At 45.5% G+C, this 24,132-nt stretch overlaps 1 protein-coding gene across 13 annotated transcripts in view; it reads right to left on the reverse strand.

Moving 5' to 3' along the window:
- DISP3 (dispatched RND transporter family member 3) overlaps positions 1-23,930 on the reverse strand; it is a 116,996-nt gene extending 93,066 nt beyond the window's left edge. For 6 of the 13 annotated variants that reach the window (XM_085242204.1, XM_085242199.1, XM_085242197.1 and 3 more), the window contains exons 1-7: positions 23,767-23,910; positions 22,342-22,394; positions 10,887-11,001; positions 5,718-5,840; positions 3,650-3,731; positions 765-874; positions 6-151 (exon numbers count right to left, since the gene is read on the reverse strand). The gene's annotated coding sequence lies outside the window, so the exon portion shown is untranslated. Of the gene's footprint in view, positions 1-5; positions 152-764; positions 875-1,178; positions 3,596-3,649; positions 3,732-5,717; positions 5,841-7,256; positions 7,393-10,886; positions 11,002-22,341; positions 22,395-23,677 lie in introns of those variants that run through there. The other 7 variants (XM_085242198.1, XM_085242201.1, XM_085242200.1 and 4 more) reach the window with 7 other exon arrangements.
- Positions 23,931-24,132: the final 202 nt, after the last annotated feature.

Here is a 24,132-nt window from a genome sequence, read left to right on the forward strand (position 1 = left end):
TTTACCTTCCAGAGTGATTTATGGGCTCTGTCAATCCAGCAGACTGAACCATGGAGACAGCTGGAGCGTGCAGCAGCACAGAGCAGCAATCCATCACCACCATGTGGGACTCACCCAGGAATCCATCAAGGGCTTCATCGTGGTGACATCTCTGCAGAGGCAGAAAGAGAAACAAAGGAAAAAGGAAACAGAGTGAGTGAGCTAAGAATGGAAAATCCACACTGGATTTCTCAAAACTTGAGAGTCAATGAAGTAAAACAAAATTACAGACACCAAAACATGTTTTTGGTGTTTTTAGTGACTCAGGTGGACCTGCTCTAAAGCCACAGATTACAATGCCTCACACAGGTGTGTTGAATGCTCTGGTACTCTGAGACCAGCAAGGATATATGCGTGTACGAAATCACAACAATGTAACATGTACCTATATAAGGCCCTGTATACAGCTTGGCACATGCAAAGGACAGGGGAGCATACAGAATGCAGAGTCCATAAGCATGGTAAGAATGCAGAAAGTAAACTCAACGATGCACAGAGATGCATACTCTCCAGTGCAGTGACATGATCAGTACAAGAGTGTGCACTGTCTTACTTCGATGTACAACTCCACTATAAGGGATAAGTCAAATTATCCAGAAAGGAGCTTCTCTCCATCTCCAAAATCCATAAGAAAACAAGGAAACATGATTTCTCCTAAATCTGTTAGACACCAGAGAGAGAGGTAAAGAAAATATCTGCTCTTGGAGAAAACCAAAGCAATTTACCTTTGAATAGGAAGCAGCAGAACAAAGCACATTATTTCTTTTCACTCCAGAGACAAACACTGATGTTGTTTTGAGTCATGCTGATATAGGTTAAATAAGTGCTCCCAAAGCTGACAAAAAATAGAAGATGTATTAGGACCTCTCAGAACACTAAATCAGCTGGAAAACTGGCAAAAAATAAAAATAAAATAAAATGAACAAAAGGATTCAGGAGTTGGGATTAAAGGTAACAAATGCATTTGGGCATCACGAGGTGGATAAGGCTCAGGCAGGAGCACGTGCAAGAGAGATGGGGGTGTGGGTCAGGGAGAGCCTTGGTGGGAGAAAAGCAGAGGTAGGCATCAAGTAGGGAAGTGGGAAAGACTGCACAGGAGAATGAGGTTAGGAAAGCTTGGACTGGAGAAGAGCAAATACTTGGGATGATGAAGGAGGCATTTCAGATGTTCTGACACAGTTTTTTCCCAATGCTTGTCTCCTCGAGGGTCCTTTATGTGCTCCTAGAAGACCCTCTCTCCCATTTAGACATCCATGGCACAGCATGTATCCAAATTCCCTGAGGAGAAAGGAATGTGTGCAGACAGTATGATTTGCAGTGCCACAGGAGCTGCTTTTACAGCACAAGGCAGGCTGGCTTGTATCTAGCTTACCTCCAGCAGATTCTCTGCTGCTGTCTGACTCACATGGACTACGTGGAGCCATTTGAGTTTATGATCCTTTTATCTTTCTGACCAAGGGATCATAAGCTGCTTCCCCCAAGAAGAATAATGAAGCCTCATACATTACACATCCCCCAAAGGACTTAATTCTCCTTAATCTAAGGGGAGGATTTGTCTTCAGTCTCCAGCCCTTTTATTATCCATTTGTTGCTCCATCTGTAGCACAGATCATAAAGGAATCTTTTACTTTTTGAGTCAACCTTTTCTTGGGCCTCATTTAGGCCTCACATAACGTCCCAGGCTGCTCACAGCTCATAGAAATAGAATAAGACAGAGACACTGCAGCCTGGATGGCCTTGTCCTTCCTCATAGCAGTGCATGGTAAGGACGGGGAGATGTCTGGCTCCTAACCAGAAAAAAGAAATCGTGAGTCAAGAGAAACACAGCACTGACACTTATGCTTCACTCAGACCCACGCTTGCCCTGAGTAGTGACGTTCTGACAAATAAAAATGGTTCTGATTTGGTGAATTACGGCTTTCAAGGCCTGGCTGGGTGTGGCTCTGGGCAGCCTGGGCTGCTGGTTGGTGATCCTGCACATAGCAGGGGGTTGAAATCAGATGATCTTTGTGGTCCTTTTCAACCCAGGCCATTCTATGATTCTATGATTCTATTAACGCCCTGGTGAACCAAGACTCCTCTCTACTATGCAGGGTGCAAAGACATTCACAAGAGTTTGGTCTTGTACCAGAGAGCATATCTAGCATTCTCAGCTTGTTTTGGAAGATATGAAATATGTGCAGCTTACTGCTATGGTGGGTGTGGATACTGAGTTCTGTTCCCACATCTTTCACTGATCACAGCCTGGCTTTTAACATATTTCATGGACTCACAGAATGGTTTGAGTTGGAAGGGACCCTAAAGGCCGTCAGGTCCAACCCCTGCACTGAGCAGGGACACCCACAGCTCCATCAGTGCTCAGAGCCCCATTCCCTGACCTTGGATGTCTGCAGGGATGGGGCTAGGTGCCATACCAGTACAACTTCGCACATACTGATGGTTCCAAAGGGTCAAACAAGACAGTGCTTTCCCTGCCTCCATAACATCTGTGCACTAACCAGAGAGGATACCTGTACAGGTAGCACCCACTCCTCCATACAGTCACCCTGACTCCTATACCAGCCGCATGCATATACTTGTATATGAGAATACTGTCGTCCTCTGACGTGCTGGTGCTTTATTTTCTCCCCTTGCTGTTCTCACTGGGCTAGAAACTGGCACTGAACTGAAAGTAATTTCCTTTCATTTTAAATAAATAATAATTTAACAATGCATGCTGCTGAATTCATTCTTGCATCAAAGGGGAGATGATTGCACTTCCCAGTCCGGAAAGACAGAGAAGGGAGGAAGATACGGCTTTATAATTAAATTTGCTTTTCCTCCTTCCTTTGTGCATCTCATTAAAAGAAAGAGTAAAAAAAAAAAAAAAAAAAAAAGAGAAAGAGAAAGAAAAGCACACAGAGAACATTGTTTCTCAGCCCCAGGAGAAAGGAAAAACTCTCGTTTGTCTGCTACTTCCATGCAACCTCATGGATAACACAGGCAAGGGGATCCTTTCAGGACTACAAACAAAACAAAGGACACTGCAATGTGCTTGGACACTGGCTGGCTCTGCTGATATGCAGCTGCTGTCCCAGCCTGCTCAGGTCTGGGGATTACTCACCTTCAGAGAGACTCACTGCATCAGGGAACAGCACAAAACTCTTCAATCAATGCAAACAAGTGCACTGCAACTTTCTTCATAATGACCCTACACTCAGAGTCATCTTTCTCAGTGGAAAAATAAATGATTCAGTATTAAGGAGACTTTGCCAAGTGGAGTTTATGAGAACAGCAAAAATGCATTCCTTAATAAAAGGGAAGCTATTGAAGCTTATGTACTTAAATATCGCCCAGGTCTCCTTCAGAACAACCTCTGATCTCTGCTTGGGTGATCTCTTTGTCACTGCCTGAGTGCTGCACTGGGGCTTACATTCTCAGCACAGCATCCACACTTGCTTTAATCCCATGGATGGATAGCCCTTGAACTTGAAAGCAGCTCACATTCAGCAGGGACTCCGGTCCAGTAACTTGCTGTAAATCTCTCTGCCTCTGCCCCTTCCCCCTTTATATACAGCAGGTTCTTCTCTGCACATTTACCATTTAGCATGGCAGAACAGGAGGAAATTACCTTCAGCCTTCCTTGCCATCTGCATCCCAATTGCTCCAGTGGGATTTAGGCTGCATTCCAAATGGTTCCATTTGCAGCAGATCTGGGGCAGAGGGAGAACAAGCTGACTGTGGCACGTCTCAGTGGATAAGACCACAGAGCAGTTGGCTTCTGGAGCTGTTCTGTTCTGACTCCCCTAGCTGTGGCTGAGTAGGGCAGCTGAGCATTCTCTTTCATATCACCCCACCTGCCAATCTGCAGCACCAAATATCAGCAACAGACAGCCCCCCTGCAGACAAAACTTAATCCCAGGGAAATAACAAAAAACACAAAAGTGACATTACTGTGCATTATAAAATAATGAAACAGTTTTTTCAATTTGTTTCTGCCCCAGATAGTGGCAGCGATCAGCACTTTACTAAAGATGCCTCTTCCACATCCTGGCATATGTTATTACTGTTATTAATAGCAAGCCATAGCCGGGGGCAGCACTCTGTGCAGGTACATTTATTTCCTTCACAGCCCTGTCACCCCTTGCTAGTGCTCCAGCTCCTTGCAGCACACCCCGCTACGAGGTAAGGGAGGCACATGGAACATCAGGCACTGCTCTGCCATGCTCCAGCCTCATTCTGTCACTCAGGATGTACCTGTTGTTGGCTTTATATCACCATAATTGCATTACTTGTGCCTTATACCACTGCAATTTCCTGTTCCTTACTCCTAAATCAAGACTGCCCTTAGAAAGGATAAATGCTTGGACACTACCTCCTTTCCTCTGAGTCAGTAGGAACAGGAGCTTTCAGAATCTGCTGCTCAGCAATCAGGCAAACTTTCTCCCAGTTTCCTTTCCTGTTTCCAAGTGCTAACTTCTGCCCTCTAAGCAGGACTTGACACCTCTTCTATGAAGAAAGGTTGCTGCAGCTGGGCTTGTTCAGCTTGGAGAAGAGCAAGCTCCAGGAACACCTCATTGTGACCTTTCAGTACTTGGAAGCTTACAAACAAGTGGGGAATTTACTTTTACGTGGTCTGATAATGATAGGACAAGGGTGAATGGCTTTAAACTAAAAGACGAGAAATTTAGGTTAGATGTTAGGAAGGTATTCTTTACTCAGAGGGCAGTGAGGTTCTGGATCTGCTGCCCAGAGAGGTGTGGGTGCCCTATCACTGGCAGTGCTCAAGGCCATCAGTGGGGCCCTGGGCAGTCTGAGCTGGTGGATTTGCTCCCTTAGGCCTGAAGAGGCTCTGGACAGTCACTAATACACTAACTCCATCAGCAGTGCAATCCAGAATTTCTGAGCACTGAAGAAATCAATACAATCGGGCAGCTTAGCTCCTCTGCCCGTGGGCCACGTTCATCACCAGCATGTGTATGGAACAGTGTAGAGCCATTTAATAACACAGCTCATTAAGCTTCTGACAACAGGGGATGATGGAACTAAGGCCTCAAACACTGAGCCTCTTGAGTTTATTTGTATGCGTAGTTTCAGGCTGGGGATGTTAACACTACCCAGCATGTGAGGAACACATGTTTGGCACAAGATTCAGAGAAAAATTCCCCAGGGAGATCATGTAGAAATCCCCCAGAGGGAGCAGAATGGAACACTCAGAAAAATGCTTGGAAAACAGATTAAATGAAGCAGGTCGAGATCACCTGGAGGTGACAGTTTCCTTGGCTTCCTAACAGCAAGGAAGCAGAGCTCTGTTGCATTAGGATAACTCCAGAACCACCACTTCTGGCTGATATACTCTAGGTCAAACCTTCTCTCTCCTTGCCCCAAGATCTAAGCTACTCTGTTCCCTCAAATAATAACATTCATTGAGAAATAGCTCTAATTCCTACTACATGCCTGGCTACCTAAGCTACTGCATGCTTTTTGGAAAGACACCCAGCCCTGATTCAAAGAGTTCTAGTAACAGATCCTCCACTATAATCCTAGGTAAGCTTCTCCAGTACTTACTTATTGTATTGTTTAAACTGTATTTCCAGTCAAAGTCTAGATATCCTTTTAGCTATTTAGCTTCCAGGCACTGGGTCTCACTGGCCACTGACTACTAGATTAATGAGCATTCCATTATCAGAAATCTTTACCTTGTACTTGAAGGCAGTGATCAAGTCACCTCTTTAGCTTCCTTGGTGTAAACCAGATGCAACTTCTTGGCACTGTCACATTTCACTGAGTTGTATAAGGACAAAAATGTACAAGCTGTGATTCTGCAATGACAGAAAACAGCATTGTCAGAAGTGTAGTCATTATTCAGAGCTGTTCACTGAGTTTATCTGCACTGGACATAAAATTCTGATAAAAAGTCACTGGCTGCAGCTATTCCATTGCAGTTGGTCAACTAAGTCAGATAGGTCAGTTCCAATTGAAGGGCACAGAGGTGTGTAAATGTTCGTACTGACTCTTCTAAGTGTTGAGCATGGAAGTTCAGATTACTTTCAAAAACTCTGTATCAGCAAAATGCACCTGCTTCAGTATTTGGAGAAAATATCAGGAACTTTTTCCCTGTTTTTCCTCGACTTTCTCATGCTTGTGACAAAAGCGGAACTACAATTTTGGCAGAAGATGCACACAGACTCAGTGCCCATGTCAGGCTCAAAAGAGCTGAGCACCAGGATCATAAAATGGATCTCTGGAGACCACTGAGTCCAACCTCCCTGCTAAGGCAGGTTCCCCAGAACAGGTTGCACAGGAAAGAGTCCAGGTGGGTTTTCAGTGTCTCCAGACAAGACTCCACCACCTCTCTGGGCAGCCTGTCTCAGGGCTCTGTAACTTTGACAGTAAAGAAGTTCTTTTGTATATTTGTACAGAACTTTTCTACTCCAGTTTGTGTCCACTGTCCTTTATCCTGTTGCTGCACACCACTGAAAAGAGCCTGGCCCCATCCATCTGACTCCTGCATTTTAGATATTTATACACATTGCTCAGATCCCCTCTCAGCCTTCTCCTCCCCACATTGAACAGCCCCAGGGCTCCCAGCCTTTCCTCACACAGGAGAAGCTCCAGGCCCCGATCTCTCTGTAGCCCTCCTGGGCTTTCCCCAGCAGTTCCCTGCCTGCCTTGAACTGGGCAGCCCAGCACTGGGCCCAGTGCTCTGGATGTGGCCTTCCCATGGCAGAGCAGAGGGATGGAGAACCTCCCTCGTTCTGCAGGCCACGCTCTCTGCAATGCACCCCGGGGTCCCATTGGCCTCTTGGGCACCAGGGCACACTGCTGGCTTGTGGTCACCCTGTTGGCCACCAGGACACTCAAGTCCTTCTCCACTTGTGCTCCAATGTTTTACAGTCATGCTCCAAAAGCTTTAAACTCTTATTTGATTCATATTCCTCCTTCCAGCATCATTTGTGCCCTGGTGAAAGACCATCTGGAGACAGACAACACCTCATGCTTCAGAAGAGCTGAGGCAGCCCCCAACCACGTCCTTGATGTTGTTAGCCAGCACTGCAGTGAGGCAAGATTAACAGCAGCAGCAGATCCTCATGACAGGGGATTCCCCTGCCCTGCTGAGGCGATTCCTTACTTCAGTATAGAATGCAGTGGATGAATCGCCCAGCTGCTCTTTTGAAAAACAGGCATTATTAGTGAGTTAGGTGAAATCACGCAGTTTAAACATAGTGATGACTTACAAAATGCAGCTTTCTATTCCATTCTCATTCTAGCTCTACAGCTGCTGCCAAAGCTTTTATTATTTACGCTTTCCCCTTGACTTTCTTCAGAAGTGTGGCTGCTTATTTCTCTTCTCCTTCCACCTCATGAGAGCTCCTAAAGCAGCATGACAGGCAAAAGATCTGAATTACATTAAAAAACATAGCAGTGCAACTGAACCAGAAGAATGTCACCCCTCAGGCAGCCGAGTTGCTGCTGCAGCTGATCTAGATGTGTGAACCTATCTGCAGCAATCCCACAGGGCAGAGCTGCTGGGCCATGGCACCAGCCTGAGGGCACCTCTGTGCTCGCTGCCACAATTTGTCCTGGCCTTGCTGTGCCCTGGGGAAGGGCTGGGGTTGACCTGTCCCACCCTGCATCAGTGCAACAGGTCTCAATTGCTTTGCAGTGTAGAGGAAGCCTGCAAAGCTGATAGAGGCTGTCACAGAACAAGCAGAGATGAACAAGGTTTTGAGGGTGGGAGGGAGGGACTGGAGTGTTTATGGGGGGAAGGCCACTCTGAGCAGGCACAGGGTGGGCTGTTGACTGGACTTGCTTCTCCAGGCACTGAAGAGATCGAGGACCTCCAAAAAGTGCACTGCCACAAAGGTTAGGGCCCTGCCCTGGCTCAGACCTGAGGCAGAGGGCAGGCATGATCCATTCAGCCTACAGGCACGTGTATCCCTAGTTAGAACTCAGGAAGATCCAGACCAACACGGCCCCTGATGGCATCCTCCTCTGCGAGCACCTGAACTGCTAAATGCCATGCCAGTGTTTCCCATGAGGTTTCTGCTGTTCTCAGCACTACTGCAGCTTCTTTCCTTCATCCTGGTCCTGCTGCAGAGGGACATTCTGCACTGTGTCCTGCCTCCAGAGCTGGCACCTGCCATTGGCATTTGTCCACCCAAAACTTTTTTTCTGATCCCAGCACAGACTGTGGCCCTTCATCAGGGCACCTCTGGGCCTGCACAGGCAGTATGTGTGCCCACCCTGTCAGTGAAAATGCGAATAAAATGCATCCCAGCTCAGAGGTTGTGCATTCAAGAGTGGGACCCCATCAACAAATGTCTGCTTAATCACCTGAGGGAGGTAGTGGAATTTTGGAGCTTCTAAAAGGGAAGGAGACTGATTTTTAACACGGGAAGATAACAACAGGATAAGGGGGAGTGGTTTTAAAGTAAAAGAGGGCGAAATTTAGGTCAGCTCCAACCCACAGGCTGGCACAGCCTGCACTGCAGCTGCTCCCTGCCCCGTGCCATCATGGCAGGAGCTCTTCCCCACCAAGTGTTAGAGCTAGATATTGGTGATATGGCAGGAAAGCCAAAAGCTTGGACACTCATGGGTTAGATACTGTGTGGAAATTCTTTACTCAGAGGCCAGTGAGGTCCTGGCACTGCTGCCCAGAGAGCTATGAGTGCCCCATTCCAGGTTGGATGATATATGATATATATTTAGGTATACTTAATACATGTTATACTTTTTCTCACATCTCAAGACGATAAAACCTAGAAGCACTAATTGACTCTTCACTTGGAACTAGAGAGATTAGCATGTCAAAGACCATGGAAAAAGAAGCACGCGTTTTAGTTGTAGAAGCACACTTGTCCAGGAGAAATCTGCGTAAGTTTTTAAGACCTGTATGTCCACACTCTTCATGCTAGAAGAAGAACCATTAGATCTGGAGCAGAATAAAAAGTGCCTTTCAGCTGCAGATCTGTCAAGGACACAGGACAATGGTAGGCAGGAGTTTGAAAGCGCTCAGCTGCAAAATGGGAAGGGGGCTGGTTTTAGGCACTAATTTAATCTGTATCTGTGACAGAACTGGGTCAGACTCCCGGGAAGATGTACACACAGCACTGGCCAGGGAGGAGGGATAGCCCTTGTCTTACCTGCTTACCAGTATTGACACTTCCAGCAGTAAAAGGGCTTTGCTCATGATCTGTAATGTACCAAGTCCCTCCAGGTAACACCCATCAGGTTTAAGTGTGTTTTTTGCATTGTCTCTGGATTGTATTTGTTCCACAAGGAGCAAAGAGATTTTGGCGTTTTAGTCTGGGAAAAGGTTTTGACTGATAAAAGAAAGGTAGTTGTGCATGGAACACTTTTGGGAAGCTAGGGTCTGGGACAGGGGCATGTTTCAGGCTGAATATGCATATATTAGGGCCTACAGACTGCTGGCAGGATACTGTGGTGGCAATGAGATGGTCTGCATAGCAGGAAAGCCCAATTGGCACCTGCATCACCTAAGGGGACAACAGGATGGCCCCTGTGGGACGTACAGTGTTTGAATCCTGTGTATCCTCAGATCACTGATGTTTTCCAAAGGAGAGAAGAGGTGGGGGAACACTTTGATCCACACCTCTGCACTGCACAAAGTATGCAGAGTTCCAGCACACTGCAGAAAGGGAAGGGACCAACGTGCCTGGCCTCAACCTGGTTCCACCTCCTTCTCCAAAACCACAGCTCATATATCTGGCTGGCAAGTCTCTCCCCAATTCCTCTCCTCCTTCTAGCTACCTGCTTGCCAGGAATGGCATAATGGGGTCAGAGAATAAATCAGGGACTATATCAGAGTATTCTATCCCTGACTGTGTAAAGAGCAGCTTTTGTGACTTCCTGATGTGATTTACCATACAATGACAACCTTTAATGTCCGCCAGTGTTATAATCTACTTTATCTTAATACAATCTTCCCCTGCTGAACCCTCCAGAGTCTTAACAGCTATTTTCAATGGAATTTTTTTTATTATTATGACTTGATACTGTGATTACTGTCGCACTCCCGCTCTTTGTGGAAGGGGAAATTAATAAGTTTTTTCTTAAGCACTTTGCACCAGAGCTGAATACCAATCAGCTCCCAAGCTGGGTCCCTGCACCTGCTGGATTCAGTTATGAACCTTTGCTCTGACTTTCCCAGACGCAGCCATTTCCAGATCAATGGCACGTCAGCACATCAGGCCCTGTTCCACTTTGCATAGGTCCTCATTGTGGGGAGGACAGGTGACAGGCACTGAGTGGGGGACATGTGGCTTTTCCTCCACTGTCCTACGGCTGTCCCATTCATAAAGATTTCCACTCACATGCCCCCTTATCAGGGCATTTGGACTCATCATGCTTTAGAGAGGAAGGTTAAAGCAATGCCACTTACACAGTTTATCCTGCTCCTCTGCCATCCTTGCTCTGTCCCCTCACCTCCCTTTACAGCTCACTACACCTTCCTTTCTCTCCAGGAATTCACTGCACTGGGCTATACCACACCTCACTTCTCCAGTAGTGACTACCCTGCATGCTACCCCCACTGCCTACCCGCACTTGATAAGGGTCAGGCTGCACAATCCTTCCACATTACAGAGCTCTGCCAGTTAAACTCCAACACAGACAGAAGAGCTTCTGTCTCTGTGAACACATAAGCTTCTTCTGTTCAGGATAGAAACCATCTCGTTTAATGTCTGGTCCTGTCTTTTCCTTTCTGCTCCCATCAGAAGAGGAATCAGAACATCCTGTCATTGTTCAGCTTCTATTTTTTTCTGCCTTACCTGGTCTCCACAGGCTAGCAGTGACCAACCCAGAATGCAGCATTTGTATAAACAAGCAGTGGAAGTAAGGCTTACCCACAAAATGCTGCTTCTTCCATGATGACGTTCGGAGAGAACATTTGGATTGTCTCTGAAGTACTTCATGGCTGGTGACGGCTGGCTGTCACAGTTTGGCAACACACTGCAATAACTGAAAGGCAGAGACAGTGACACTGTGAGAATGACATGCTTTGCCATTGTTTCCATACCTCGGGTTAGGCTGTTCCCATTTTGCACTTGTTGCTAGCTACTGTGCAAAACGATCTCCTTCTCCTAGGTAGCATTTCATGCCTTACTCGGACAAATATAATTGAGCACACAAGGCTGAGGATCTGAAGGAGAATACACCTGAGTTGTCATATTTTTCTTTTTTTCTTCTAAACACAGTCCTGAAAGGCAGGAGCGGGTCAATAAACACAACCCTCTGTCCTAGGCTCTTGGGGACAGTGCTGCAGCATTCATCTGTCTCTTTCCAGTTCTTTCAGGACTATCAAGTGCCACCATCTCCCAAGCAGCTACGGCAGCAGGGCAGGTACAGGCTGGGCAAGCAGCCTGAGTCCGGGCTGCAGATCTAGTGCCAGTATTGACCAGGAAAACTGAAAAAAGAGAAAGAAAAAAAAAAAAAAAGGAAACAAACTGTCTGTAATTAGTCAACCTGATGTATGTCAGCAGGTTTGTTTGCTTCCTGCAAAGATGCCAATAGTCTAATGGAGCAAACATTGCCATTATGTAATAAAACCATACAGGTAATTAAAAAACTCCTGGCAGGACTACAAACAAGAACATTATCTATTAACTGTTTCAGTGGAGCCAGAGGGAATGGATACTGAAAATTCCTCTTCCTTTGGAGGGAAACAGATTCAATGGAGACTTAACTTGGAGACTTGACTAAGAGCTGGGTCAGTAAGGAATCCCATGCACTTCAACATCAGCCTCTCTTCTGCTATGAAATACCCCCTTGGCTACTGCAGCATTCCTAAAGATGCCAAATAAAATAAAGAGGAAAGATGGCATGTCCTATTTTGCAAATGAGAAAGGGAAACACAGGAGCAGTGCTCTGTCTCATGGGTCACTCCCTGAGTGCACAGATATCTGCTCTCCCTCTGTGTACTCCAGCACTGCCCCATTCCTTTACAAGGAGTGAAGGCTACAGCTGGGCTCTGGGATGCATAAACTCTAAGAAAGCAAGCAGAGGATATAATCTGTGGTGGGCTTTGCTGGCTGATTTACCTGACTTGGATTTTTGAGAGAAAGAAGGAGGCAGTGATAGGATAAACTGTCTAAAATCGTGGATTTAGCACAAGGGTCAGTGAGGATTTTGTACCTTGCCTCCTCCATTGCATGCACTAGTAGCAAACAGCTCACTGAAAAGCACTGATAGAAAACAGAGGAAAAAATGGGAAAGTGAATAAGCACTGAGATTTCAACAGAGTTCCTTGTCGCAATGGCCTGTGGGTGGTTTCAAGCTCCCTTTTTATGGCTAGAGCAAGCAGCTGAAGAGGCAGCTGGAGAATTAAACAAGCTCACTGGCAAACTGACAGCTCATTAGGTATGTAAGCTCAGCAGCATGCAGTGCAGGCTGGTGCAGAAGAGGGCACACAGCAGAGACAGTGTTTGTGCAGGGTACCCCAGCAGCAAACAGTGCAGGCTGCCCAGGTCCAGTTCTTAGGACACTCATGGCTGGAGCAACATCCTTGCCTTCTACAAGGACTTTTCTCCTAAAGAACTGACTCTCCAGGTGCCTTGCAGAAAGAATACATCAGGCACCTCTGAGCTCATTACTGACAAGCAGCCTCTACCTCACTAAACCTATGATTCTGCTCTACTGGCAAGGGCAAGAAGCAGAGAGCAATGCATCTTATTTAAATGCACTCAGCAGCTCAGCACACCAGTGGCTGGCAATGCAATAGCTTCATACAACCCCTGCTGAAACCTGGAAAATCTAAGTATGGGCTTCAGTGAGAGTGGGGTTTGGCTGGAAAAAAACAGACTTATAAGAACTCCTTGCCAAATGTTGTAAATCACTCCTATTTCCTTCCTTTAGTTTACCTGAGAAATACCACCTTCCTATCAAGGATCACAAGGAAGGAACCATGACCTTACTGTGCATCAGAATTAAAGGGCAGCTGCCCTGGACAGCAGCTTAACAGGAGATTTATGGAAGAAAGGCTGAACACCTATGATAAGGGGACACGGCTCCCATCTACCAGCAGTCAGCTGGAGGCCTTGGGTGACAGATCCCTGCCTCAATTTCCCCCCATTTGCAGAACACTGAATTTATGAAAGCTCCTGCAGCGCTAAGGATAAACAGACAGTGCTGTGGGCATGTGAGTTTACTTCTTTGCCAGACCCAGACTCCCAGGCAAAGCACTGACATGAGCAGAGATCACAACAAAATGTGATACTGGATACGTAACAGGAAGAGGCAGAGATACACAAATTAAAGCTGTGTCAATTGGGTGACTCACTAGAATCATAATAGTCTCTAGGGCTTAAGTATGGTTTATTTATAGCTGCTGTGAGCATCGGGTCGCTAGATCTCAGAATGCCAGCTGCGAGAGGAAATGTTTTTTTCTCTTATTATTTTACCACTGTGCAATGTTTCCAGCTCACAGGAAGAGCTAATTAAATCAACAATTAAAGCCGTAAAGACTCCTGAATCACTGACAACAGTGCACTGTATCTGACCTCTTCTGCCTTGCTTACGAAGCTCAGCAGTGATCTTGCTGATCTAAGAAACATTAACTGTCTGGTACAGGAAAGTCACAGCCAGGCAGACTTGGGAAGTGGAAAGAGACTGGAGAAGCAGCCAGGCTGCCCTGGAGAGATACGGGATGCACGAGGACTGTGCTACTTTTGCATCAGCTCAGAGCCCATCTTTTTGGAGGCTTTGACACCACAGATAGTTGTAATGATTTTTTCAAACTTCACACCGATAAGAATAGCATGGAACTATCCTGAGATAAGCAATTTCTTCCAACACTGCTCCTTCAGGTCTAGGAGACAGGCAGTACCAGTCAGGAGCTGAAAAACAGCACTACTGAGCCTGTCCAGCCTGCAGCCCCAATGAAATAATGCCGTTTGTGTTCTTTACCACCATGAGCTCTCTCTCTCCAACCACTACAGAGCCCTTTACCCCCACACAGGGGGTAATAAATATTTATTGTTTACAAAAGCATCATTAAAGAAAAATTTAAGCCCATGAAAGAAAAAGTAAAGCAGAATTTCTGCTTTTTTTTTGGTGGCAAAGCTGCCTTGTTAGTGGATAGGAAAATTCCCAAAGCAGCTTGTGTTCAGAAACATGTGGGAAGAAACATCTCACAGTGACTTTCCTCCAACACAAAAGGATCTGTAGCAACAATGCTGACAGGATCCAAAGCTGGAACTCCAGATTTTCAGTTTTGACAATAGAATTATTGCACATTATTCTTTCTAAGTAAATTAAACCCATTAATCATCATAATTAGTAATGCTCTGTGTCAGTGATATGCTAACAGAGCTAGTCATTATACTGTGCTGTTAAGAAACTGAAGGATGATACCACAGCCTCTACATGCTGCTGCTGTCAGTGGCTGGCTGCGAGGAGGATGTTAATACCCACGCCTTAAGGACTCTAACATCAAAGAGATATGAGGGCAGTAAGAGATACTATCTTTCCCTTGCTAGATTTAAAGCCCCCGGGAGTGCTGAGAAATAGCAAAAAAGAACAACAGGAGAAGTGAACAAATCCATCCTCGGTGTGGTTCGGCTTGAGCTGGTTCAACCACCACAGAAACGATTTTGGCCCAGCAGTTCTCACTCTTGATTTGTACCCTGAAAAGCAAAGGACTGAAGTGTGAAGGCAATTCCAGCCCTTAGCCCCAGGGATGCATGCAGAGTCCATCAGGATGCCAAGCTTTGGCACAATTGCCCTAGTGCTGTTCTCATCAGCACTCCATCACTTTGTATACTACACTAATAACATGGCTATCAAACCTTATATATTTACCCACCAGTTAATGACCGACAGATTTATTTATCATGATGCAGTTGCTTTATACCAACCTATAACAAGTAATACTCAGATACAAGACCCCCGTTGAGCCTTTACAACCTATACATGAAGTATATTTCAATCTGATTGTTGTCCATCTTTAGGTGTTTGAATTTAGTTATATGCACAGACTGCTGGTGTCAGAGGGCAGCCTGTGCTTTATATGCAGTATAACCATAAAAAAAAAACCTTGATGATCCCTGCCCCAAAGAGCTTACTAACCAAGTGAACCACACCAAACACATCAAATAAACTTCAACAAGTCTGAGTGCCTTCTTTTGCAAAATATATCTGGAGAGAGGAGATTTTTGTACCTAACAGATCTGTTATCTGAAATCAGTTACCAAAACGTTTCACTAATTTCATTTTCTATACCCCTCACCAGTCAGACTAAGTTGCTTAGTTACAACTGTCAGTTTGCATTATTTCTGCTCCATTTGCCTGATTTGACAAACAATGAGTTCCTTGATTGATTCTAATGCTGATGCTGACAGAAACTGAATTTAAAATTTCCCTCCTGTCTGCCTTGTAAGATTGGGTAGTATGAATGTTAAGGAGAGTGGACACAGAGGAATCAATCTCATACAGAGACAACACACCCACAGACACCTGTGCTTGCTAAGATGCCAGTCCAGCAGTGATTGCCTTTATCAGTCACACCTTCCCAACATGCTCCTGGGACAGGTGCCCAAATCTGGAATATGGCAGGTCCTCACATGTGCATCACTGAATCACAGCTAAAATCTGCAGCCCAAAGAAACAGCTTTGAGCTTCATGCCCAGGGAGGTGGTGGGGTCACTGTCCCTGGAGGTGTTCAAGGACTGTGGAGATGTGGCCAGTGGGCACGGTGGGGGATAGGCTGGGGTTGGATTTGATGATATAAGTGGTCTTTTCCAACCTTAATGATTCTATGAGTGTACCATCCCATTCATTACCATCCCCTTCTTTTCTTTAACATATGCTCTGCTCCATTCTCTTCACATTACATTTCTCCCCCACATATTACTTTGCCACTTCTCCGACATCATCTTCTAAAACTGCTTTTTCAATAATGCATTTACTGCTCAAGCTTTTCTTATATAGTGAGCTCCATCTAGTGACATAACCAAAGCCTTATCTGCAGCCAACCTTCACACTGTGTGCTGGACAGAAAGGATGTGAGACTGAATAACACTGGGATGAAAAGCCTTTCTGTCTGTCCAATGTCTTATCTGAAAAGGCCAATAAAGAGATGTTAGGAAGATGTGCCTGTTTGCCTTCATGTCAACACGTAACACTGATGGGTGACACAGGAGAGAAGATGATCCCAGTGTTAACAGGATTTCAGGGAAGCTCTCAGGCTGTTGTGGGCTCCACATCCCATTTCTCTGCAGGGTCAGTGCACCATCTAACTACATGCCTGCATGGTCGTAGAGAAAGCCATAATCCTCTCACTCAAACACAAGCTTCTTCCGCACTGAGCTTCTGAGAGGTTCCATCAAGAGTACTGCGAAGTATCTTCACTCTTCTAGTAGATCTGCTGAAAAAGATAGAAGGATACTGAGTGTTTTCTTAGCCTCCAGTGCTCTCGGTGCAGTCTGCTCACAGCACTCTGTACAGTAACTGGAGAACCTGAGACTCCAGGCACGGAGGATAAGGAAGGCTACAGCAGAAATGGGAGTAGAACCCTGCTGAGCTTCACTGTATTTTAGAGACAAAGAAGATGAATAGGTCTGGAGGTACTATTTATGGAGGGAACAGACACTAAAGTGGTATGCTAAACTGGAGGCTAGGAAAGGGAATGAGGATTGTTTGAATGGATCCTCAGATCTTTCCAATTCCAGGCACAGCATCTTCAGACACAAAGGCAATCTCTGGCATACTTTTCTCTCATTCCCTGCTCAGAAAGCATTTGCTGCCATATCATATTTCATTCTGGTTTTTGACCTCTTGCCCCCACGCACTGCTAACGAGCTGGCACTGAGGTTGACACACTTTTGGAATCACGGGCAAAGCTCTGAAAATGGAAGAGGATTAGATTCCCAGCAGGGGAAGAAATACAGCTACTTGGAATAAGACATGACAACTTTCCTGTAAGCCTGCAAAATCTCAGAATTACCTCCTTTCCTCAACATACCTTGTCCACTAAATCTGCAGCCTGCTGTTGCCATTAAGTTATCCTCAGTTGCCTCTTTTTTCTGAACCTTCCAGGTGAACTTTTTGAGGAGAGTGGGCTTTATCTATTGTCTAATCCTCTGCTGGCATGGCAGAGTATAGGTCACGAGACATAAAATGATTTGTGTCACTGGAAGGGTAATTCCTGGGCACAGTGTGGCTGCACAAGGCTTTGGGTCCCAAATCATCAGCACTATTGAGCTCTGAGGAAAGACTGCAGTGAGATCTGACTCAGACCCCATTACAATGAGAACAGTGGAAGAAAAATGGAGATACAAAGAAATGCACATTACATATCCTCCAGCTGCTCTCCCCTGCTCTCTCCCTCATTGGGAGACTGGCAAATTTGGTTTCCTGGAGACATTTTACTGAGAAGTCGGCAGGGAATAAGGAGCACAAATCAAATTATTTATTGCAGGCTGAAATCACAGAGGATCCAAAATAAATTGGAGTGCAATCTCGTTTACCTGCTTTATTCTATTCCTGCTTTGGAGTTACAATTTCACAGTCAAATGCTTTGTTTAATATTTAAAAATTTCTTCCTTCTCATTCCTTCTATTGAGGGAGATCACAATACTGTGAGACAAAATGTTCAATAGATTCTCAGACTGCAGAAAAATAATATAAACCATATCCAGATAGTTCCTTAATTTCAAGTGATAATAATTTACCAAGACATTCTCGGGCAAAAGAAATATTTCTCTATCCATCTCTATAAATACATCTACAGCATCAAGGATTTCATCCCTCATTTTTGTAAAATTCATGAAAGATTTATGAGTTATTCAGCTACTTTGAGTTCCTGGGATATTGCTAATAAACTTTTCCCTTATTCCTTATATCTCATCAGTCCCACAGCCATTTCAGGCTTTTGAAGCGCACAGAGATTCTGTTTTGTTGAAGTATGTAAATATCTGCTTCACTAAGATGAACATCAAGTTTTGTTACCTGGTGAAATCCATCATTTTCCACTCACCCATCATAATTTAAAAGCCAGGCCGACAACACACGAATCCCTTGTTAAGACAGTTAGATGAGAAGAACCTCTGGAACCAGATAATGAATCCCTACAAAAGCTCCAGCTAGAATTAAGCAAAGGTAACTTTCTGAAAGTCAATTCAGGACTATTACCATCTCAAAGGATGGGCTGACAGACATCAAGTCCACCAAAGAAAAGTCTTTAAATGCCTTTGATGGAGATCCCATCAAAGTTTAAGTCTTGTTCAGCAAAAGCCATGCTGAGATTTCAATGTTGTTGACTATTCCCCAAGAGATGGTTCTTTTGCCAGACCCATTCCCATGCCTTTCTTTCCCCTTGCCACCACTCATTCTCAGTTCTTGAGCAATTCATATCATTAATTCCAAGGAAATCTCCGAATGCTTGTGGATAAGCCACAAAATGCATCCTTAGGTTCTCTTTTACAGACTCAGAGCTGAGAGGTAGTCCTCGCTTCTGAAAGATGAGCTGGCATAAGAATGATGTAGCTGTCTACATTCAGCTGCAAGACATGCTTGTGATCAGACCACAATGCCTAGGATATTTTCAAAAGAAACCAAACAAATCAAAGAAACTCTTGTCATCGTTTCTCCAGGAAATAAAACGAAGTTAACTCCATCCGTCAACTGCTATTATGTAGGACGTGTTTTCCAGTTCAAGCTTCTGTCTCTTCATGCCATATCTTCAAAGATATTCTCTCCAGGCAACAGCTTGAGGAAGCTGATACCCAAGTGCTCTTCAAGGTCCAGGAACATGGCTGTTCAGCCTTGTCACACAGACACAGACGCTCTCCCTGTCAGCACAAAACAGAGCTGGAATCAAAGAATCATTAAGGTTGGAAAAGACCTCTTAGATCATCTAACTCAACCATCCACTGACGCACAAAACCCACTACTGAGCACAGAATTTACTGTCAGCCCTGCAAGTTGCAGACAAATGCAGAGCATCAACCAAGCAAACAGCGCATCATTATGGACTGCCTCCCTCGGACCCAAGTGATTCAGTTTGGAACCAGCCAAACGTGTATTTATTCTCTATGAGAGCCGTAAGTGAGGGCATGTAGGCAGTGCACGATCTGCTCATTGATCTTCCTGTCTGATCTACATGTGACAAAGGCATAGCAGGAGTTCAGCAGTGCAGAGGGATCTAAGCAGAACTGCCTGGGAATTAAGGAGCCAGCTTTCCACAAACTTGTCAGAAATCAAGAGAATTAAGAACTCCTGGGGTTTCACTTTCATTTTACTCAGAGAGCTTTCTGTTCTTAATTACATTTGGCAGCCACAGCAACCACTTCATTTGGCTTTGTCAGTGCTGAATTCAATTACATTCAGAAGGGAAAACAATATGCTGTCCTTAAGAACAAGCCACCTTGGACATGTGTCCAAAGCAGCTATGAACAGGTGCTTCCTTTGAGAGGAGTTTCAAGGAATAGTTACAGTTCAGGGATGGTGCAGTGCTGTGAAACTCCTTTGGGCTCTGGGATTTCTCAATCACATCAGCAAAGAATGATCCTTTATTGCCCCCTCTATCTCTAAACACATCTTCCCTCTGCAATGAAACGAACAGCAAAACAGGGGAAGTGAAGGACAAGCAAACAGTTTACCTCCTGGTCTTACATCTGCTACAACATCAGTTCATTGCTTGGCTTGAACAGGCTGCTTCAATGCACTGCTCCTGAATGCCCCACTGGCTGAGCAGAGATGCACTGCAGGAAACCTGTGATGCTGCAGGCAAACCATTACCCTCTGCTGGAGAGAATCGAGCGAGACAACCCATGTCTTACAAGTACATTTATACTGGCATTTCACAGAGATTCGCACACACTGTCATAGAAAATGGCCTGGATTGAAAAGGACCTCAAAGATCATCTGGTTCCAACCCCCTGCTGTGTGCAGGTCACCAACCAGCAGCCCAGGCTGCCCAGAGCCACATCCAGCCTGGCCTTGAATGCCTCCAGGGATGGGGCATCCACAGCCTCCTTGGGCAACCTGTTCCAGTGCCTCACCACCCTGTGACCCACATTGGAACCCACACTGTTCCACTTTAGAAGTTGTTTTTCTAATCTTATAGCAGATCATGCACAGTAAAGCAGATCATTGCCCAACAGTACAGTGGAGGATTCCTACGATGCAAGCTCCAAAACAACCACGGTCAGACCAGTCTTCTACTGCACCCAGCCCAGCTTTCAAAGTCTACAAATAGAGAGAATAACTTGGGAAACATTGCTAAAGCAGCGTGGAAACTGAAAAATCAGTGTCTCTTCTTTGCAAAGCAGACTGTAGCAGAAAGAGGCTCCTTACAACTCTTGCTCACGGTAGCATCTGGCTAATACAAAGAAAGGCAATGAAACTATGAGAAGGGCCCTTGTAGAAAGCCTCAGGATAACACAACATAAAGGAGAATAACCAATGCCTTGTAGAAATTCTCCAAAGTTTCAAGCACAGAGGAAAAAAAAAAAAAAAAAAGCATATTTGCAAACTGGGACCTCAAGGCTATAAAACATAGCTCAAGATACAGCAGAGCTCAGCTCTAGGAGCAGCTGAGGTCTGGTACATTTCTGTGACTCTTGTAGCTCTCTGCCCGTCAGAAGTGAGAACTCTTTATCATTCTCTTCCAAAATTTTCCACTGCAACCAAGACCTTGACACATTAAGACAGAAGAAAAAAGCCTGAACAAAATCTCCAGAGAGAAAACACTGAAGAGATTTAGAGCTGCTTTCTACCTAGCATCTCCCGTTACTCCCCTTTCAGCAGCTGGGATTTTAAACACTCAGCATACTTACATGTAGACTGGAGGACAGGAATGTACACGAAGCACAGCAGCAAGGAGATGAGGGCTGACAAGAAAAGCATGAGGGATGCAGGTGTTCTGAGCACAGAGGGTTTATGGATGACTTTTACAGCAGTACACCATCAATTATACTGATGCTGTCTCGGCTGGATTAACTCCTGGAGGACAGGAGGCAGCTGGGGAGATGGATTTGCTTTTCTGTCACTCCTGATCAAGACCAGTGTTCCCCTCTTGTTCAAACATGTTTGCACGGTCTCTGTGCTGCAGAGTTACTGAGAGCTTCAGAGATCTCTGCTGGAGTCTGACAGTCTTCCCTGCTATCCTGGCTTTTTCTTCAGCCCTCCTCATTGGTCAGTGTCATCACTTGTTTGTTGTTTGTGAAGGAGTTTTCGTGCTTGCAGATTTCTGTTCCTGCCTCTACAATAATCCTATAATTGTGATGCCAAGTGGCACCTGAGGACAATTTTATCACATTCTGTATTATATGTAAATACCATTACGTTAGATGGATTTTCTCATTAATTCTCCATCCTGGTGACAAGCCAGGAATTAACACAATTGATTTTCCAGTCTCTGCTCATTATCAATCATCCAAGAACTTAGTCACATCTCATCTGTTCCACCTGGGTCGTAGCATTTATTTGTAGACTTCAACATACATTTAACTAATAAAAACCAACAGGTGTAACAACCTCTGTGCCCCAAATCTGGACAAGAACAAACTACATGTCTTCCTAATTCCTTTGGTGGTAAAATTCTCACCACAGACTGGTATCCTACAGAGAACAAGCACAGGATAGGTTAAGGAACAGCCTGTTGTACACTGCCTGCCATCAAAATCAATGTACACCTCCATGCTGCTCTTCAAAAACTTATGGAAAACAACAGCTCATAGGTGCACGTTTCCTGAAGGTGCTCCATTCAGAAGCAGTAGAAGTATCCAAGGAACATCCATGATTCAACCCAAACTCTCCCCATTACTGCTTCTTTGCAAAATACCAACGGCCAAAATGAAAAAGCAGTAAATACACTACAGAGTTCATTTCAGCTCTAGAGCAGGTTCTGTGAGGATGAAAATGGAGAATAAGAACAAGCAGTGGCACAGAAGGGAATAATCTCAGTGTGTCACACTGCTTCTCCTGTTCCTGTGGTTCCCATCACCTCTGCCCTGCTGTCAGACCAAACAAGCAGAAGGAAACATTCCCACGACATGCATGAATTGTGCACTGCACCTTTCCTGACTTCCTTCATTACTACCTCCTGGCTCAGGAGTGGAATTCTGGCACAAACAGATTTTTTTTTTGCAGAAAGCTACAGGTAAGGCAGACCCTGAAATAGTAGTCTGGCAAATGCAAGTGCTCTGTTATGAAGCAGAGGTGTTTTCAGCCCACCCTGCCCTTCACTAGGCCTTTGTATAAAGCAGGCATTCTTTTGGATCGTATCTTCCACCTCTCAGATGTTCTCCTGCTTGCTCCCTACCATACTGCTCCTGAGGATTACATACTGTGTAAACTTACCTATTCATCTGTAGCTCCAAGAAACAGGGAACCCAGAGAGCCACACGCTCTGTCTGTAAGCAGAAACAAAAAGATTGCTTTAGACAATAAATAGTTCAGAATGCTCCTTACTGAGAGCATCTGTTCTTCAGGCACATAAAAGCAAAAGGGGATTCATAGATCAAAACCATCGTGCTCTCTCATCCACCGTGGAAAGTAATGCCTGCTCAGGCCATTACAGGTTAGTAGTGATGAATGACTGAGTGATCATTTAACCCTTGCTAGGCATGCGTTTATTTGGATCACTGCTGTTATCATTATAACAAAGCAGCCATCTTTTATCTACACCTGCAATCCAGCCTTTGGTTTTGTTCCTGGAGATAGCTCCCAGCTCTAAGTTCCATAAATTGATCAAACGTGAAATTGTGGAGCAGGAAGAGTAAAGTCTGCTCCCAGGTATTGGGAGAGCACAGCTTAATGCACCATCCCTGGCACTGAGGAGGGGTTCTGTAAATAACCATACCCTTACATCAGCTCTATTTGGCTCACTGGAATCCAGAAAGCATTCAGAACTAGCTCAGGAATGGAATTATCACCAGATAATAATAATCTGTATGGAAGCTAATGAAGGCAAATTCTAATCTTAATTATTAGGTGACTTTTGAAACTTCCAGTGCAGGGAGATGGCACGAGTCTGGAATATTAAGCAGTAAGGAGTCAGAAGGACTCTTTCACTCTGGTGGATGTTTCTGCAGATAACCTAATCCTGTAGGGTTATGATTTCAAATTCACTCTGTGGGGACAGAGGAGCCCAATCCTCCTGATCCTACACAGCCCAGAGCAGCTCCAGCACTGCATGCAAGAGACAAAAAACCGTTTGGAAGTCATCACAGGAGGGAAAACATGAGGATGTTGCAGCAGTAGGGGGATCAGGCTCTGACAAACGTCTCTCTGTGCTGTGTTCCTCACGGGTGCTGACACTGGGTGTGCCCTACTCACACCTGCTGTAGGACAGCACTGAAAGCACAAAGGATGGTAAGGTTGATTCTCCACAAGGAGCTGCCCTGAGGCACACTGAGGAGCTCTGGGAGCACTGTGGGGAGCCTCAGCGCGCACTGGGAGGCCTCTAAGGCAGTACAGAAGGGAGCCCCAGATCGCACACACAGACCAAGCACCACTGCAGCTCTCTGCTGCCGCCCACTGAGTAAAAGGCGGCACTGCAGGCAAAGCTCTGCGCATGCGTGTCAGCGCCTCCTAAGAAGGCATGCGCAGCGCTCCTTCCTCAGAGCAACATGGCTGCGCCCTGTGCGCGTTCCCGCCTAGCGGCGGCAGCGAAATAAAATACACGAGGCCTCACCTCCCTCCCCTTCAGCTCTCGCCGTTTCTCTCCCACCTATCCGTTAATTTTTCCCCTTTGGCACTCCCTACCGAGCCGCGGGAACGCACCGGTTGGGATCTCCCAGCGGCCCCGCCATTGGCGCAGCACTGTGTGATACCTGCGTGCCCCACCGCATTGCTCCTCTTTGAGCCGCTCTGCGCTGCCAGGCTCTATGGTATTAGGTCCTCCATGAGATACCACGCATGCGCGCGGAAACGCGGAAGTAGCGCTGTGTACTGCGTGCAATCCAGCTGGCGGCGAGAGCTGGCCGCTATCGCGCATGCGCATACCTGAACTGTGGGGTTTTGTAGGGATTGACTTTGAGGCTTGCAGGCTGCATATGTCTAAAGGAGCTGAAACGTTTTAAGAGATGAATAGGCAGTCAGGGGCCCAAGTGAAATGCCCCTACGCGAAGGCACACATAATGAGTAACA

The sequence above is a fragment of the Meleagris gallopavo genome, chromosome 23 (genome assembly GCF_905368555.1).
Source record: "Meleagris gallopavo chromosome 23, MGAL_WU_HG_1.1, whole genome shotgun sequence".
NCBI classification, from domain to species: Eukaryota; Metazoa; Chordata; class Aves; order Galliformes; family Phasianidae; genus Meleagris; species Meleagris gallopavo.